Here is a 20,402-nt window from a genome sequence, read left to right as displayed (position 1 = left end):
CTGGGCCGCTGTTGAACAGTGTGTTAATTAAATGAACTAGTAATAGGGGCTGCTATGCTACATATTCATTACTGGGAACACTGCTGACTATATATGGATTGCTGATGGGGTGCAGGGTTACATATAAATAAATGGGGTACTGCTCTACTAAATATTAATGAATGAGAGTAGACATAAATTAAGAGCATGTTGTTGCTGTATAACAATTAGTGGGTGCCGTATATGAATTTGGAAAGATTTTTTTTCCATGTGACATTATATGTTAAGTGACTGTGCTGCTTTTAGATGAACACTTTTGGGATGTGCTGCATGAGACTGAAAACGTCTTTTGATGAATTCAGTAGCAATAAGTCCTGCATGGGAGAAGTTATCTATGTTCTGTAACAGAGAAGTATTGTCATCTGTGAGGAGACCACTAGGAAGAAGACCACGACAGGTCAGAGGTATAAGGTCGGAGCTATGACTGATTTGTACAGTAAGTCTATATCTACCTGATGCCAGCCCTGGTGTGCATTCATTTTTTGGTGCTATATAGTAATGTCCAGTATATTCCCAGCTGGTATATATTTATGTATATGGTGTATTCATTACTACACTAATATTAGTATTGTACAGCTTTGTGGGTATTGCTGTGGGTATATATATTATGTGCAACTGTATTTCAGTGTTTCTTTTATTTGGGGTGTGTATTTGTATGTGTAGCGTATATAAAGGGTATGTAGAGTATATGTGGTGCTGTGTTTACATATGTGAGTTATGCACATGTAGTGTTTGTGTGCTTATGTCTGTAAAATGTATATATGGTATATGTGTATTCTAAAGTGTTACGTGCAGGATGGGTGCTGCAGTGAGGGTTTAGGTATTTGGGGGCCCCAATTCTAAGTTTGCATCAGGGCCCACTGGGGTCTTTTTACGCCACTGATGCCAACTAAACTTACCAATAGGAGTCAATGGATAATCTCCATTCCATAGTATCCCACTGTCTATCTGAACTGTTGTTAAAGGGGTTTTTAGGTTTCAGGGAACTTATGTTTTCAGCAGCTGATAAACATGATCTGAGATGTCAGATCGGCGGAGGTCATACAGTTAAACTATAGCTCCATTTTCTGTATAGAGGTAAAAAGCACTTGATTGTTGATCAAGCAAGGTCTGTTTTAGGCAACTGTGGTCTGTCTGTCTATCAAAGGCCTTCAGTATCCAGTGATATATAATGCTCATCCCGTGGAAGACGCTGAGAGGTGAAACTCTGGGTCGGGGTCAGGATTTGTATAAGCAAATTTTTATCCATTTTATATGAGTAGATGTGAAATAAAAGTTTGTATACCTGTTGAAACCTATGCAATGTCTATACATATCTTTTCTATATAGCAAGCCAAGCTACGGAGGATTTGAGGAAAAAACTGCAGCACTTTCGTGTCTAAATGGCGTCTTATTCTCACTGAAGTCTGTGGTGGGATTGTTTTACCAGCTCCAAGACATTTTATATGTGTGTTGAAATAGAAAGAAAATCAAAGGAACATTTTTTGAGATCCGGTCAAATTGCATTTTAAAGTGATATATAATACAAGAAATCCCTCCTTATCAGCGAATTTCAGTTTGATAATGGTGTTCACTAGGGAAAAAGGGACTCCTTGCTTCATATATCACTATGATGCTATGACTACATTCCCTGGGGCTGTGGTCAGTGGAAATCCTTTCACGCTATGTCCATGATTCACAAACCACCCTATGACAGAAAATACAATAAGTAACATCTACAATTGGCAATAAAAATTAGATAAAAAAATGTTATGCATAGTACCGTATATACTCGAGTATAAGCGGACCCGAGTATAAGCCGAGGCCCCTAATTTTACCACAAAATACTGGGAAAACCTATTGACTCGAGTATAAGCCGAGGGTGGGAAATGCATTGGTCACAGCCTCCCCAGTATATAGCCAGCCAGCCCCTGCCCCAGTGTATATAGCCTGCCAGACCCTGCCCCAGTGTATATAGCCTGCCAAACCCTGCCTCAGTGTATATAGCCTGCCAGACCCTGCCCAGGTGTATATAGCCTGCCAGACCCTGCCCAGGTGTATATAGCCTGCCAGACCCTGCCCCAGTGTATATAGCCTGACAGACCCTGCCCCAGTGTATATAGCCTGACAGACCCTGCCCCAGTGTATATAGCCTGCCGCCGCTGCCAGACAGATCGCACAGAAGATATACAGGGGTCGCCGGAAAGGTGAGTTTAGATATATTTATTTTTTTGACTCGAGTATAAGCCGAGTTTGGGTTTTTCAGCACTTTTTTTGTGCTGAAAAACTAGGCTTATACTCGAGTATATAAGGTATTTGTTCTTCCAATTAAAAAAAGATCTTGGTGACACATTCCCTTTAATAATTGGGGCTTGTGGATGCCATTCTTCACTGTTCATTGTACAGACATTATTCTGTGCATAAGTAACTGATTCCTGACCTCACCTTTGGTCTCTCTGATTTATGGGATTACTCTACTCAATGAACGCAATGACCATGATTGAAGATTATTACATGGCCTGGTTCTTGTATGGAGCGAGCAAGTGACTTCAGAGCACGTCTGTGTATTGTGTATCATGTGATGAAATAATCATCTTAGTGCCACTTTCAGATCAGATTCCAATTTCAACAAGAGCCTTTCAGCTCTGCATGAATACTCATTATACTTTTGATGTTTACCATTTATTATGCCTTTTTATCCATTGCAGATTATAAACAAAGCTCTGTCATTTTTCATGCATTGTGCATCCAAGATCATATCAAAAGAATGAACTAAACAATCTGTATTATTGATTGCACTTTGTTTTCCAATTTTTATTGTCCTCTGGATTGTAAACGAATTGAAATAGCAACTTGGTGTCCTTCAATGTACTCCATAATTTGCCTTGTGCTCCGCGCAGGACATTGATTATACAGATGCAATTCAGCTGAAAGTAATTGATGAATGACAGGGAATATTTTGGACTGGGTCTCGCTGCAGCTTGCTGTTATTTTAAAAGACCTGCTAGTATATTAGGTCCAATGGTAAATACACTTTTTTGTATTATCCTAAAATGGATTATTTGTGTCAGAATTGTTAATAGATTCTTTTCCCTCGTAGGGGCAGCGTGCCAATCATATGACAGTAATAAAGGCTGGATGTCTATTAAAGGGACACTGTCATTATAAAGGTTATAATGGTAATTTATGAGAGTCTCTGGGGTGACATGCTGCGGTGTAACTTAATGGGACATTGTCATCTCTACACCATGTTACCCAATGAAAGAAAATTCTCAAATTTCATTCCCCTTGTGATGTTTATACAATAAAGATCATTTTAACCCCTTACTTTACAATTTTACCCAGTTTTATTGCTGTTTTAGCTCCTATCACTCATTAATGGTTAGTGCAAATTTCCAGACTGTGGGCGGATACTCTCTCAGCAGACACTTCATGATCCATCTAGTACTGTGTGATGCTGTGTGCTGACATGTGGTTACATTATCAGGGTATAGGTGTATATACAGTACACTTTCATTTACCTTCTGAACATTGTACTAGTATCTGACACATAGAAAGAAAGATAAAACAGATCAGAGTTTACAATATCCATGAGATGTATATTATCCTGAGTACATTTAACGCCTTAAGGACGCAGGGTATTTTTGCTCATTTCTCGCTCTTCATCTTAAAAATCCATAACTTTTTCATTTTTCCATGTACAGAGCTGTGTGAGGGCTTATTTTGTGCGTAACAAATTTTACTTTCCCGTGATGTTATTTATTATTCCATGCCGTGTGCTGGGAAGCCGGAAAAAAATTCCAAATGTGGAAAAATTGTGGGCTTCTTGTGGGCTTAGTTTTTACGACTTTCACTCTGCTACCAAATTTATATAGGTTTTATGGCATTTTCATACATTTTCAAAAATTAAACGAATGTGTACAAAAAATAAAAAAATTTTTTTGCCATCTTCTGACGCTAATAACTTTTTCATACTTTGGTGTACGGAGCTGGGGTGGTTTCATTTTTTGCGAAATGAGCCGATGTTTTCATTGCTACCATTTTGAGGACTGTGCAACATTTTGATAATTTTTTTTTTTTACATTTTTTATGTAAAAAGGTGTAAAAGTCGCATTTCGAACATTTGGGCACCATTTGCCGTTCCGGAGGTCACCACCGGCCATAACCGTTTTTATATTTGATATATCGGGCATTTTGGAATGCGGCGATACCTAATGTGTCTGGGATTTTTACTGTTTATTATATTTTATATCAGTTCTATTGAAAGGGGGGTGATTTGAACTTTTAATATTTTTTCACATTTTTTAAACTTTTTTTTTCAGTTTTTTTCCCTATATCTTAGACCATTTAGGGTACATTAACCCTAGATGGTCTGATCGTTCCTACCATATACTGCAATACAACTGTTTTGCTGTATATGGCATTTCTGCACACTGTACATTACAATGAGCCACAGGCTGATTGTAATGAATATGCAGAAGCCATTAAGCCTCGGGTCAAAAGAAGACCCGAGGCTACCATGGCAACCTATCGCCGCCCCCCCGATGACGTTCGGGGGAGCGGCGATCGGAGGTAAGATGGCGGCCCCCATGCGCCGCCATGCTTACAGTACCGGCGGCGGCAAACAACGGGTTAACACCCGCAATCGGTGCAAGGGGTGAAGACACGGAGCGTGAAGGGGTTAAGAAACTTGTCTTTGTGGGAATAACCCTTTAATGACCAGGCCTGAATAAGCATTAATGACCAGCACATTTTCATACATATTGGTTTAGGGTTGTAACATTTTTTTTAGCGATACATTAAACATATTTACTGCATTTTAGTGCTAGTTAAAAAATTAACAATCTCAAGAAGGGGCCCACTAAGGTTCTGTTGCCCAGGGGCCTACTAAAACCTGGAGCCGGCCCTGGCACTAGTGAAGCAAGGAATAAAAAACTTCTACCTTCTCCCCAGGGTCTCTGACTTCCCTTGATAGCCAGAGACATGGTCGAAAGACTCCTCTGTAAAGTCTGGACCGACAATAAATGACAGTGGGCTGTCAGGATTTATTTAAAGGAAATCTACCATCAAAATCAAGCATCAAGCATGACAAGCCAGGGACACTCACTCATAGATATATTTAGTGGTAGATTTCCTTTAACTTCAAGTACCCCAGATAGGGTAGGAAATATCCTTTCTAGAATTCCCTATTTTGTGCAGAAATTCACTGGTTTACCTACAAATAATTGCCTCCAAAGTTGAATGCAAATGAGCAGAAAGTAATTTATTGCATGAGAGGAGTCACTTTTAGAGGCTGCAGGGTAGTGTCACTTCAGATATTCATATTTCAGACCAGTATTGTGGTTTTGTGAGCTACAGCAGGGTGAGGACACACTCTCAGAAGTGCATTTGGAGAAGCTACAATCCTGTAATATAAATAACATTTTTACAGTGCGTTTGTGACTAAAATCATATACAAAGGGAATTTCTGAATATTTATTACTACCAATACATTAAAACTGTGACCTCAATCTAGACCCCTTATTTCCTAGGATTCATAAATAACCTGGTTGGTGCTACATACACCACTGACCCCCTGTGCCATTTGAAAAAAAGATGGCATGTATTCTATGTTACATGTATAACAGAATTCTATTCATTCCATTCATCCACAGTATGTATATAGTATTTTATACAATATTATTTACATTAGTATTAGCTGCACATTTCCCTGATTATTTGATATTCTCTTACAGTAATCTAAATCCCCATTTAAAAGTACTTGAAATTCATAACCAGTTATGGAAATCCCTAAAGCAATTGGAATTATAGGCAGCATCTGTATTTTACTACTTGTCAAGCTATATCATTTAAAATGTATTCCTAACATAACGATGAACATTAATGCCAGCGCACTGTAATGTGATCGTTATTGACTTACCAGCTCCATCATTCTCCAGCCCGATAATAGTGCGGGCAAGTATTTCCTCCCTCCTACTATCCCAGGCTATGCTCATCAGCGGCTGTTCATCTTTATTAAGCAGTGGGGAATATTCTTTGGATTTTGGGGGGACTTGCTGTTCAGGAGATAATATTTAAATAGTAAGTGCTTAATAATATAATATTATATTAATATTTACTTTACAAAAAATATCCATTATTAAAATTCATGAAAAAAAATGGGAAGGCTGACTGTGCCTACCCTTGTTTGCGCTAGCTATTGAGCCCCTGGCCAATCTGATCAGGCAGACCCTTAATATTAAGGGCACTCCTGTGGCTCCAACTGAACACAAATGCACTATGTTTGTGGGCGATATACGGTTGTTCCTCTTGTCCTCCCTGACTTCTCTACCAAACCTTTTTTATATTCTGGACCAGTTTGCAGATCTAGGGTTTGATAGTTAATTGCCAGAAATCCTTTGCCTTAAATTTGGGTTTAGCCCTGGAGATGATGAAATTACTAAAATTGAAATTTAACTTTACGTGGGCCACTCAATCTCCCATATTTAGGAATTACATTGACCCCATCTATTGCTTCCTTATATAAAGCAAATTACCCAATAATGCTTCGCAAGCTGGAGAAAGACTTAAATATTTGGTCACAGTATTCACTGTTGTGGTTCAGTGTCCGTATTGCCCAAGATTCTCTAGTCTCTATCGATTCCATTTAATTTATAGTAATAATCAAGATCAAATTAATAAAATTTGTAAGTGGAGGAAAGCACCCGTGAATCCCTAGATACACTTTGTTTGCTCCATGGTCTGCAGGAGGTTTGGGAATACCCAATCTACAATTCGGCCAGACTGGCTGAAATGACATCAGTATATTCAAGGCCATATTATACTGAGTGGGTTAAAATTGAAGCGTTGGCTTGTCATCCAGTTTCCATTGAAACTATCTGATATCTAAAACCATCATCTAGGCCCAGAATCATGGCTCTGTCTTTTTCACAAATTTTGGCTCTGTGGGATGCTCTGTTGAAGCGACACAATTTAGCATCTCCTCATAGACCCATGGCCACTATCCGCTCTAACCCTGATTTTGTCCCGGGTCTACAGATACTGGATTTTCAGTGGTGGCTAAACAAGGGTTTTTACAGGATTAAACCCCTGCCTGCCCCTATCAGAAAAACACAGATATCATCAGCTCCATAGCTTTATTTTGGTATGGAAGGCAAAACATATCTACCCTCTATATCATGGAATTGTTATGTAAAATGCAGGGAGGTGGAAGTCACATTACTCTATTATATAACAACTTATGACACCGTCAGAGAAACTTTCCTAAATGCAGAAGTGGGAGGAGGATACTCGAGTGGAGCTGGTGTTGCAACAATGGAAGGACATGGCCTTCTCAACCTCTAAACTCTCTATTAACACCTCATTAGTGGAAGGTGGCTAAAAGGTGATGATGCAATGGTACATGGTTCTGATTAAGGTAGGCTTGATGACAAATTTGGGAAATCATTCCTGTTTCCGTCCTTGCAGGCATAAAGGGACTTTCCTCCATGTTTGGTGGGAGTGTCCAATTGTTGTAAAATCTTTCTGGGCACGTTTGACACCTTATTCACACCTTGGCAGACTCCACAATGACCATCTGAGTCATTTACTTGCTGGTACATTTGATAAGTTTGCAAAACTTGGAGTACATGGTGATCACTGATGACATTGTACACAGGATAACATTTACCCTGCTGGGGGTGGTCATCAAAATAACATGGGCTGGGTTGAAGAGGACAGTTCGATTCTTTTCCATTTCTTTCCTTCCCCCCTACCTTTTCCTCTCCCCCTTCCCTACCAAATTCCCTTTTGTAAAGTGTAAAGTTTAGAGATCAGACGAGGAGACAATTTTACAATACAACAATTTATTGTATACATTCAAATCTTTGTCGAGCTCTAATTGTAAATAATGACTTACTCTCCAATTTGGAATGCTTTGTGTTACTGTTATTTTGTGTGACAATTTATCTCCAGGTGGCTATCTTAAAAGACATGAGTTGAAAAACCAAAAAAAATGGGAGGAACAAACTTTGATTAACCAATTTTGTAAAGAGCCAAGCTTCCCTCCTTCCCCCTTATCTGCTACAAGTCAGGCTCCTGAATTTCTGTATCATCCATCTTATATATAAATGTTCAATTCTGAAAGTCTGAATGTTTTATAACTTGTAATTTTTTCGAAAATTGTTTGGTTTCTCCATGCGCCTATGGTGTGGTTGTATCAACTAGTGCCCCCTTTTTGTTTTACTATATCTTTCTTCTATGGATATTCTCAATCACTGCTGGGACAGACTGCTTGGAAACACCGGGTATGGCTGGAAAGCTTGTAAGTGATATATACACTTTCATAAGTAGTAGACTCCCTTTAAAGACTCACTGACTTATAATGATATGAAATATACAGAGTTTATACTCTGGTTGTCATTACAGGCATAATAGTAAATGTTCCCAAGCAGATGAGAATGGATAAATTCTTAATAAACTGCCATATGCATACTTTGCTGGAACATTTCGGGCAAACATTGCTTAGTATTTGTCAATGAAGGCAGATGTTCATTATGTTTACTGGAAATTGTGTTCTGTGATTATCTGAAAACAATGCATCTGAAATGAATATGGAAAATGGAATCAATATGCATATTAGACTGCTAAGGGGTAATGCTATATTGTTAGGAGAAAAAGTAGTCTGGGAGGAAACCATTTCTGATGTAGAAGTCAGTGTTCTTGTAGCTTTAAAAGAATACTATGGGGTATTTATCATGGCTTGTACCAGTTCTCTTGAGTACAAGCTCTGAAATAGATACAATTACTCATACACAGTCAGGAATTGTGCCTTTTAATCCCCCTTACTCCAACTTCACACCAGATGTATCAGGAGGCTGGAGCTTCCTATATGGTACATGGAGGGGCTAGGGTGAACAACATACGCTGGCGCACTGTGCATACATCACCCCCAATGACTACTATGACATAAGTACTTCTTGGGCAGTCCATTCCATTTTCATATGATATACTTAACCTTCTTTAGTGGCCATGCATTCTTTGCGGCCCATTCTGGAGGGGCCTGTACTGAACTGCTATCTGCCTCGCCAAACATTGAAAAAGCAGTAACCTACTTTACAAATTGCTGTAGCTCCCCCTAATAGGTATTTTATGCCATCAGAAATGGGGGACCATTATGAACCCCTAACCCCATAGATTGTATAGAAACCTTTTTTTGGAGTGCAATTGAAAATCCCAAAATTCGCATAAAGGGACCAGGTTCATAAAAAAACAAACAGGACAGTGGGCCCAAAACTGCAGCCCTCCAAAAGCCACTACCTACTTGCCTCCTTTACCCTAAATGGTACGGGACAACTAGAAGGCGGTCCCTTACTATGCCAATGTGCAAAAATGTAACAGGACAAACAACACAAACAGGGAAGACTAGTCAGCAATGGAGTACAGTAACAACAGAGATAGCAACCAAGTAGAAAAAAAAAAATATCTGAACACAGCTGAGAACACAATACAAGGAATGAAGAAAACAAAGGGGCACATGTATCAAACTTTTGGCTTTCCTTTTTCTTTAATTGGCACATGTGCTAATTTGCCTCTTTTTTTGTGCCTAAGACAGTCTCCCTTCAACGTTGTCTAGTTTTCTGCAGATTATCTGAATCCAGATGTTAAATTTTGTCCCAAAACAAAGGCTGCCCCTGACCAGACATAGACTTTTGGAGACATCTTGCGAGTTTTGCTTTAAAAAGTTGCAAATTTACTAAACACCAAATGCCACATGTATCAATAAAGAAAAACTGCTTAGATACATCAGACCAGCAGAAAAGCCAAGAAAAAAGAAGACAGACAAAGCCAGACTTATGATACCTGTATCCCAAAGTCTCTCTTTTACATAGTATGAAGTTAAAGATAAACTTTGACAATGAGCTGAGATTCATCCAAATACTTATGGGAAACCAGAGTCCCTGCCCCAGGAATGATTGGAGCAGAGCTGTCTCTTCCAACTATTAACCGTTGCTGGACCAAAGCAGACTTCTATAAATACCATGTAAACTTTAATGTATTAATATATGGTTTATATTTTCAGATCTGTTGTAAACTTCATAAGAATACAACATTTCAATTTATTTTGTATCCAAATTCAGCTTTTTTTCCCCATTTTATCCAATATCTTCAGCCTCATTGCTTGGATGTCTCGGTATCATACATCCCATATGGTGAATTCACTTTGAATAACTGCAAATGAAATAAATCATGAGTGAGGGAGACATATGCTCCCCAGTCAAAGCTAAATGAGAGTGGCTTCAGGCACATAAGCATATGTCCGTAATAGGTATACAGAAAATCTCTATTAGCAAAACAGAATGCTACAGCGTCTCAATGAGGGAGCAATAAAATGGCATGTTAACCATTCATAACATTATCTCAAGCAGATACAATTAATGTCATGCGCAAAATACGGGGACATATGAAATGTCAGATATAACTTCATACACTCTTTTCTATATGTTCTAAATATACAATCTTCTGATAATTTCATGATGAGATGACCAGAAATCTGGTATTCTGGGAGAGGACCTGGCGAGCCATGGAATGTCTTCCGAAGAGACACTCTGAAGCAGTCATGGTTATCATGACTACTCCACATTACACTACTACATTTTGGGCAAAAAATGTTATTTTGATCATGTTACAGTCTATTGATTGAAAGGGATTTTTCAGACAACAAATATTTTTAACCTCAATATAAGACTAGTGGGGGTTCACCACTCAGGACCTACACAGTACATATGTACTCACCAGCTGATATACAGGGATTGCGGAAACAGGAAGTGGACAGCTCTGTTCTGAACTTCAGACTGGGTTGCTAAAGATCAGGTCCCATTTATTTGCATGTGACAGTATTCAACTACTGATAATCTTTTATTGGACTATGGGAGTAGCTGGTGTTGGACCCCCACAAATCTTATAGGTTATCAATATATTTAGCCCAGAAAAATCCTTTAAGTTACCATGTTGAATAAATACATACATCTTAAAGTGTAATGCTGGAGAAAAATATATGTCAGGATTCAGGGGTAGTGGACCCACTGACCCACTGTAGACAATGACGTAAGCCAACACTTGGGAGCGCAGTCTAAACACCTGGTCTTCACCAGGACCCACCGCAAAGCAGGTTGGACTTGCTGTGGTGTGGTACAACCAGGTCGCTCCATATGGTCAACCTTGTCCACGTTGGTGGCCAAGGCGAGGTACAGAGTCGTGAGGCATAATCGTGGCCGGGGACAGGCAGAAGATCGAGACAGGCAGCACAGGATCCAGGTGAGAGGCAGAGCAGAAGGTCAGGGCTAACAGTGGAGAAGCGTAAACAGGAACGGAGCTGAGGTCACAACGGGAATTAACCAAATACTCCTATAGGGACAAGCTTATCACTAAGGCACGAGCCACAAAGATCTGGCGGGGTATGTGGGAAGAGTCTGGCTATTTATCAGATTACTGTGTGACCAGCCGCAATTAGCAGCAGGCCCTAGGAGTTGGGGCCACGTGAGCCGGACTGCTCGAGCCATTGCTGGAGCGTGGTCAGGTAAGTCAGCCAGCCGTGGTGGTCCTGGGGAACGGAGGGGCGCACAGGTTCAACTGTGACCCGGGACAAGGGTTGCAGGAGCACCCATGACAATATATATGTATATATATAATTTTTTTTTCTCCAGCATTACATTTTAAGATCTGTACTAACTGCCTGATGTTCAGTTATCTGTGTGGGAGCAACACAACCTCCTCTGTTCCAATGCAATAAAGTGTCCAAGTATCTGACAGTACAGTATTATCTAGAATAATCTAGTTACAGTCTTCAAGATGAAATTTGCTTTCTTAAGTATCTGATCTCAACAACCTACACAGAGAAAAAATGGCCAGTAATATAAATGATTTCTCTGGGGTGAATGCTCATTTGGTTTAATTTCCTATAGCTTAGCGGATAACAGTCATTAAGGTGGAAGATTAATTTTGCCCTGCTCCGATGTAGGTGGCATGTACGGCAAAACAGATTGATCACTCAGGGATGTATCGACTTGGAGTGAGTGCTTGTTAAACAGGGGTCTCTCTGCAATAGAAATATATGGTAGCAACTTACTTCTAATTTGTTGTATTACTTAAGGATACTGGAGCGTGCCGATGACCCAGGTGTAACCTAAATTGCTGCCTTAATGTGTTTCCATCCCAGGAATATATTAGTGCAGTTTATGCTGCCATTAATTCTCCTTATGGCTCAGTGCACTATATTGATTTAAATGCATCTGTCATTTTTAACCAGCATACCCAGAATACTTACTTACCCCTCCCTGGCCCCGACTCCGCACAGATGTGGTGGCGGATTAAAGTCCATATTAGGATTTTCAGATGATGGATGAGCGATAGAACATAGTGAATTATTTACAAGTTATCCTGTACTTAAGGAAGGCCTTAGAAAACCGCTGCTGCCTGTCAGTGCTCTATATAAATAATATAAACACCTAAATATGCAGGAAGGAGGGGGAAAAGGGAGATGACAAAATATTAGCAGTGTCAAACAGAATGGCAGAAGAAGGATAAATACTTAGAGCAGTGAAAAATCATCTAGAGTGAGCACAAGTCTCACATAATCAGGACTATTGATAGATTGCTATTATGTATCATTAATCGAACAGGATTCCGATTTTCACTTACTACAATGAGCGACATGCTGCACACAGCCATTTGTGTGAGTGAAATACAGAGAATTACTGAGATGTTTACTAAAAACACATGTAGAAATGGAAATATCACTATACATATATACAGTAGAGAATGTATAATTTATATAATCACGGCTATATGCAGGAGACTGAGCAGAGGGACAGAACAATAAATCTAGTGGGCTGGGGGTCCCCGTCCTGTGCCCAGCCCAATTTATAAAATAGTGTTGTGAGGTTTACAAAAAGAAGAAAAAGTCTCAATTTCATAGCTTTGCGCTAGAAATTGCCACTTTGTCATGCCTTGTACGATAGATTGCCCCCCCCCCCAGGCTGTTTTTATTTGAATTCTGTATTCTTCAGATTGGGTAACCTTCAGATGATGGTCCAATATAATATAGGCCTTATTCAGATGGCTGTGTGCTCACCCTGCCCGGATCCTGGGCGAGCACAGGGTCAGGAGGAGGAGGGGTGAGCACTCTTCACACCTCTTCTATCCATAGGAAGACAAGTGGCCGTGTTGTAAATCTGACAAAATATAGGACATGTCCGAACTCGGTGACTGTGGGGTGACGACTAAGGACCTTATGCTCCAAAACCTGTGAGTCTCATGTGACGCTGATGCAGGCTTTTAAATTTTTGTATTAAATAAAGAGTGGATTTTTTTAATGGTAATTTTCCAAGCCTGGATGCTTGAGTTCCTTTTGGATAGTTACCTGTATTGTTCTGCTGGTCCCCAAACAGCTCCCTGTGCACCAATATTCACAATGACCAGTTCTCAGAGAGGTGTGCTGCTATATATAGCAGTTCTGAACACCCAGCTTTCACATACCTTTTATAGTTGACCTAACACAGATTTGGACCCTGGTACAAAGGCAGCCAAGGAATCAATATACATCACAATTTACATATATTGATGGAGTTGAGCCTCTAAGTACAACCGGCATGCCGAATGGTGGCAGGGGTGAAAAAATTAAGACTGGCTTTTAAAACGCCAGTCTTACTAGATTCCCCCTCATGAGCTTCAAGTGCCCATAGTGTTTTTGATCAGGCTATGTTCACATTCGCTTGGTTGCCTTCATTAGGAGGTGAAAATAGTGAAGTTGCACATTTCACTCTTTTTGCCAATTTAATACTGTTCTCTCTGTGGAAATCCAGTGGACCCTAGAAAAGTCAGTGATCATCAGAAATTCATCAGCACGAGAAGAGTAGAGTAATAAAAAAATGTGAAAAATATGCCTGGAGATGGACTTGGTTGATACTCTCCCTCCTGCATAAATATAGTAAGCATGTCTGATCTTCAATGCAGTGTCAATCGGTGTCATTAGAAATAGTGTTTTAAAGCCATCTTCTACCAGAAAGAAAGCCGGGAGCCTTATGGTGTAGCAGATCACATAGACAGCTGGTCATATGCCAGAAGGTGAAGTATCAGGTTATTGCTGCTCAGATAAACTGACATGGTAAATATTCCCTTGTATGTTGTCTACATGCTTAGATCAACTGGAGGACAGGCTACAGCCTTAGATTACCAGAAAACACTTCAAAGTCATGGTTTTGCCTAGAAATCTAACAAGACATCTGTCATCTTTCTATAGGGCAAGTGCCTGCCAGGCAGAGTAGGAGGTTTGAAAAATGGAAATGTCCTTTTTATTCACAGTTTGCTTTGAACACATTTAGTTCTTCAATAAGCAAATCATTATGATGCAGATACATATTATCAGCGATAGGAATGGTGTGCAGGGACCTGTTTGTAGAACCCATTGCGAATACAAAATCTACTAACCAGAAAAAACAGAAACTATTTTTTTTGTTAGTTCTATTGTTTAAATATAATTCTGGATTTATAAAGATTTTGACTAAATTGTTATATCTAATTCCCCCTCTCAACACCAACAGAATTGTCATGGTTACTACTGCAACCCATGTTTTGGGTCACAGGTGCACCTGTGTGCTTCCGTGTGCCCCCTCACGCAAGCAGCAACCTAACTTACTTAGCCGCACTCCAGCGACAGTCTCCTTGCTTCAGCACACGCCCCCGGCCGTCTAGAATTTAAAGGGCTAGTTCACCGCTACCTCTGGCCACCTATCTATAAATGGCCCCTGTTGGATCTTTGTGCCCTTTGTGATTATCCTGATTTCCAGTTGTGACCTCAATTCCGTTCCTTGCTTTGCACCTGTGCCGCTTGTCCTGACCTACTGCTACGTCCCCGACTCCAATCCTGCGCTGTCTGTCTCCACTTTCTGCCTGTCCCCAACCACGCTTCTCCCTCACGACTTTGTACTACGGCCTGGCCACCACCATGGACAAAGTCGCCCCCTGTGGAGCAACCTGGTGGTACCACGCCGCAGCAATTCCAACCCGCTTTGCGGTAGGCTTCGGTGAAAACCGGGTGCCACTTAGACTCCCAGGTGTTGGCTTATGTCATCATCCGTGGTGGTCCAGTGAATCCCTGGTGCCTGACAAGAATAATATCCATATGTGATTCTTTTTTATTAAGACATGGCATTTTCCTACTCTTAAGCTAGTAGTGAAATGAGCAGCGACTAACCTCTTCATGTTTTGCCCTAAAGCTGAGTCAATTACAACCTGCTCATCATACCTTGTGTACTCTTATGAATTAACTTAGCAGCAGAATAACCAAAGATAAGCTGTTTATGAACATCGCAAATGCAAGGTTGATCCCAATAATATTTCAAGTGCTCTGAGACCTTCTTTGTGTCGGGATTCAGGGCTAGTGGACCTACTGTACCACCACGATTGATGATGTAAGCCGATACCTGAGAGCATAATCTAAGTGACATTCGGTTGCAGCGGGCCGCTGCAAAGCGGGTTCAACTTGTTGTGGAGGGATAAAACCAGGTAGCTCCACAGATGCAACTTTGTTTGCGGTGGCGGGCAAGGCAAAGTACAGAATCGTGAGACAGAATCGTAGTCAGGGACAGACAGGAGGTCAGGATAGGTAGCATGGGATCAAAGTCATTGGCAGAGAAAAAGGCCAAGGCTGGCAGCAGATTAGCAAAGTTAGGAATGTAACCTGGGTCACAATGGGAAATCAGTCTAAACGCAGTAGGTATGCGACACAGCATTCTAAATGAAAAGTACAAAGATCCAGCGGCATCAGGGAAGAGGCTGTCTAATTATTTGATCAGCAGGGGGCAGCACCAATTAGCAGCGTGCAGGCCCTTTTCAATTTCGAAAAGCCGGCGTGTATGCTGGATCGCGGGAGATGGCCCTCGATCACAGACAGGTGAGTGAGCCTACCACACCACCTGAGGAGGCACAGGGGGGCACACCTGTGACCTGGGAGGAGGTTCGCAAGAGCACCCGAGAAACTTTGTAAGGCTTTGTGGTACTGTTTTTTCTGGGTGTTTTTTCTGGTTGTAAACTCTGCACACTCAAGTGATGCCCCTTCCTAGGCTTAGGATAAGTGGGGTAGTGTTACCTGGAAAAAGACCACCTACCAGAATGAGAAAGTTGCAATACCCTGCAGAACCACCTCCTCTGTGGGACACATTTACTAAGGTCTTTCCACATGCTTGCACATGTATTTAAGAAGTTCCTGCGCCACATACGTGTCACACGCGACCCTTTTGGGTCACAGTTGCACGATTCTTCATGCCACACAAATTTTGTCATTGATATGGTCATTTCAGTCCACAGTCGGACGATGCGTCATATTTATCATGCAAAGTCTGACAGAAGTGTGTTGCATGCTCCATTTTAAAGGTGCACCAAGAAAAAGTTGGTGCACTGTGTTGGAACAGTGCAGGGGACGCCAAATCCATGAAGAACGGCACCACAAATTATGAATCCGGCGCCCCCTGCACACTACACAGGGAAATTGCACAAAGTACAGACTGTTTTTACTAAATGTGGGCTAGTGTAAGGTTTTTAGGTAGTTGTACTAATGTAAATATCTAAGGGCTGTGGCGGTTTCACCATGGGGCATACTCTTATAGTTGGTGCCTGAACCAACAGTAGTTTTAGATTTTGACATTAAATTATTTTGGAGATGTCAAGACTTTCTTTCACCTCTCTTAAAAACCTTCTAATTCTCTCAATAACCTGAGACTTTGCTTATTTATAGGCATCATACGAAATGGTATGATAATAATGGTATGATAGTGGAAACCATTATTAGTGATTGGGAAGAATTAGTATCCATTTTGCACCATTCTTCTCTTATTGGAAGTTAGTAGGGTTAGTAATAGCCGGTTTTGGCACGCTTTCTGTTGCATTCAGTGCTTTTTTTGACATAATGGGCTTGACCCTATAAAACATGGCAGCTTTCTTCTCAAAACTCTCAGGCTATGTGTGGTATTGCAGCAAGTCAATGGGGCTGAGCTGCAATATCATACATAGTCCATGGACAAGAGTCGTGCTGATTTTACAAGAAAGCAGCCATGTACTCTCATACAACCTCTTTGAGATTAATTGCTCAGCCTGTAAAATTGACTTAGAAACAGAATGTGCACAAACATAAAAGGTCAGCGAGTTAGTTACAAGCTGACAATGTGAATGGCTTAATAAATTTACCTCGTCGCCAGTTCAAACTAAGAACCTTTTAAAAAGTACGAAGATAACAACAACAAAATATGAAAACTTTGGAGGTAATTCTATAAACCTGGCGGGGTTTGTCTTTCCAGACCATCAACTTTAATGAAACAATTAGCAGCTTCTCATGTACTAGGGGAAGTAAGGTTCAATGAGAATTATGCTGAAAAGCACATTTTTGTGCGTCAGAGAACAATTAATGGAACATATTCCAGTGGACGGGAGGTGCTGGAGGTGTAAGGGTGCTGAGTTACTGGCAATAAATGACTAAATAAAACAAGCACTAGAGAATGCTGAATATTAAGCAGCCTTGCTTGTGCTCTGCTATGTCATTGATTATATGTTGCTGTAGGGAGAACATGAAAAGTGTTTTCAAATATGTGGCTTAATCCCTATATTTGAAAATTATTTTTGTTCACAGTTAATTGGATTCTTTTCCTGTATTACTGCCCCACAAAAACTGATATGATGACCTTATTTTGCCTATTGATCTTTCTTTTGAACTATTCAGGGAATTTATCATACGCTGGCGCATCACACTCCAGGCTATGATGAAATATGCCCCTCCACTGCAGCCAGCTGCGCTGGCGGGAAAATGCGCTATTACCTGTGCCCATTCAAACCTGAACGGGTATGGGATATTGCTAGTGGGCATGCATGGGTCAAGAACACCCTGCGGCTGACATTTCTGCCTACTTTTACTCCCCACCATGACCACTTGGCGTGGTGGTGGCATAAGGAGAGAAATAATCGCAATTACTGGTTGTGCGCTAGGAATTGTGATTATTTTAGGGCTTGTACGCTGTAAAACTAACATTCAAGCTCTGACAAATGTCCTCCTATATCTAATATTAATAATAATAATTCTATATTTATATAGCCCCTACAGATTACGCAGCGCAAAGCATGAAAAAATTTGTCCCTGTCCCCCATGGGGCTCACAATCTAATCAACCTACCAGTATGTTTTGGAGTGTGGGAGGAAACCGGAGTACCCAGAGGAAACCCACGCAAACATTGAGAAAACATACAAACTCTTTGCAGATGTTGACCTGGGTGGGACTTGAACCCAGGACTCCAGTGCTGCAAGGCAGAAGTGCTACGCACTCAGCCACCATGCTGCCATATCTATATCATATTTGTCAGATCTATCAATCTGTATGTGGATCTTTGTATTATTTGTCCTTATATAGAAGTGCCCAATGATGTTAACTACTTAGTACCAGTTTTTATGACAGAACCTAAGCCCACTGGAGTATCCTTGCTATTCCATTATCTTTGCAGGACATTCCTACATGAGTATTTTCAAAGGATCAGATTCTAATGTGTTCTCTCTTGTATCCATGGTAGAATTACCACTGTGGAGTAGATGGGTACATGCACAGATACTCCCCCCCCCCTATGTATTAGTTAACAGGGGAAGCTAAATTCTTTCTAAAGGCTTAACTCCTTAAAGAGGACCTGTCAGGTTGATTTGGGACCTTAAACCAACTACAGGTCTATATGGACCTGTGGACTTAATTGATCTGTATGTTAGATTTGGGTGGCCTCAAATTAAAAAAAAACTAAATTTATACTTACCTGGATGTGAGTCAGATAAACCACATTGAACTAAAGATCCCCTGATAGCACTTCCTCTTGTGTTATGGCAAATTAATATTAATTACCTACAGCGATTGCGCAGTGAAGCTGAGGTTTACTGTGCCGGCATTATTTACTGCAATGTGCAAATGCCAAGCACTCCGGGCAAAGGTAAGTATACATTTTCTTGTAGAGGTAGTCTTATGTGCTTATAGAGTGAATTATCTAGTGAAATATTTTCAAGTAATGTAAGGAGTTAACCCCTATACATACTATAATGTTTTGGTGGTGCAAGAGATTAACCGTATGCACTTATGCCCTCATTATGCACTCCTCCAGTGTGTATTAGATAACATGTCCAGCCCTCTCCTTACCGGGAGCCGATGACACTACACTCACACAAAGTTCCCGAGAGCTTATAGTTTGATAGTTCAGAATCCTGCAAAGCTTAGTTGTAGGCTAGGTGTCTGGGCAGCAGAACTCAAACACATGCATCTTATTCCTTCTTGGGCAGTAAGTGTAAAAGAGCTTTCCAGTCACAATGGGTTTTATCAAATCCCCTTATGAGGTGGCCAGCTAATAATCCAACCAGCACCGTTGTACAATTTCACAATAACAATGCTTTTGATTGGTTACAATAATTAACATGACAGATATTAAGCAGCTGCATTACCATTTCTCGACACTAGAGGTCTCCCTGAGTTGATCAGTCTGAGATCCCTATTAAATTAATGTATGGGAGTTTATTTTTGCAACACTGTGTTGGCAGGGGTATTGCATATGGCTGCTTTAAAATATTGTCTACCAAGTGGTATATCTCCTCAGAGTCCCACACGCCCTGTGTGATGTGCACAGGAGCACCTGAACCTCATTAGTATAGTTTTAAAGGTGGCTTTTTGACTAAATTGCTCTATTTTATGTCTACACAAAATTATCATATGATACATATATGATGTATGGCGGACCATCAAATGAGTGGAGTGGTTTAATTGCTTCTTTAAAATAGGCCAAACAAATTCCACTATGCTATATTGGTAGGATTTGTACACAAGTCTTGGTACCCAAGGTGGTACAAAGGCTCTTCTGTATACAGGTACAGTCACTGGTTATTGGAGGGGGAATTGGGATTCTTAGATCTAGAATCGTGGCTCAGTAACTTCTGGAAGACACTAGTACTTTGAACAGTACATGGTTATTGTGGTTCCTTGTTACAGATTTTGTTTTTGAATCAAACCATAGTCATGTTACAGTTCTGCTATGGTTCCTGTCTGAAAAATGAAGACATTAACCTACTTTCATAATGTGGAAGCATTACACTGAGTTCTGAATGCCAAAGGGAATGATCTCAGTTCATTACACAAGTGATTGCCAAACTTTTTGTCACAAGCTCTCGTACAGTTAATTCCAATAACATGAGACACAATGAAGGAGTCTTGTAGAGACAAGTGACACGGAATTCTCTGCATGTTAAAGTAATGACTTGGAAGAAACAATTGTTTTTATTTGTGCATTGTGTGTTTAATTAACTCGTATCTATTAACAATTCTGTGTACATGTCTCTCCTGC

At 40.5% G+C, this 20,402-nt stretch overlaps 1 long non-coding RNA gene across 1 annotated transcript; it reads right to left on the bottom strand.

Annotated features, from left to right (window-relative positions):
• Positions 1-5,314: 5,314 nt before the first annotated feature.
• Positions 5,315-19,351, bottom strand: LOC140065703 (uncharacterized). Its single transcript, XR_011848028.1, has 3 exons — positions 19,211-19,351; positions 5,939-6,074; positions 5,315-5,423 (listed from the first exon to the last, which is right to left on the bottom strand). It is a non-coding gene; the product is annotated as an uncharacterized lncRNA (long non-coding RNA).
• Positions 19,352-20,402: the final 1,051 nt, after the last annotated feature.

Source organism: Engystomops pustulosus, chromosome 6, assembly GCF_040894005.1.
Source record: "Engystomops pustulosus chromosome 6, aEngPut4.maternal, whole genome shotgun sequence".
Lineage (NCBI taxonomy): Eukaryota > Metazoa > Chordata > Amphibia > Anura > Leptodactylidae > Engystomops > Engystomops pustulosus.
The sequence above is the reverse complement of the archived record's forward strand: the minus strand, read 5'-3'. Positions and strand labels throughout refer to the sequence as shown.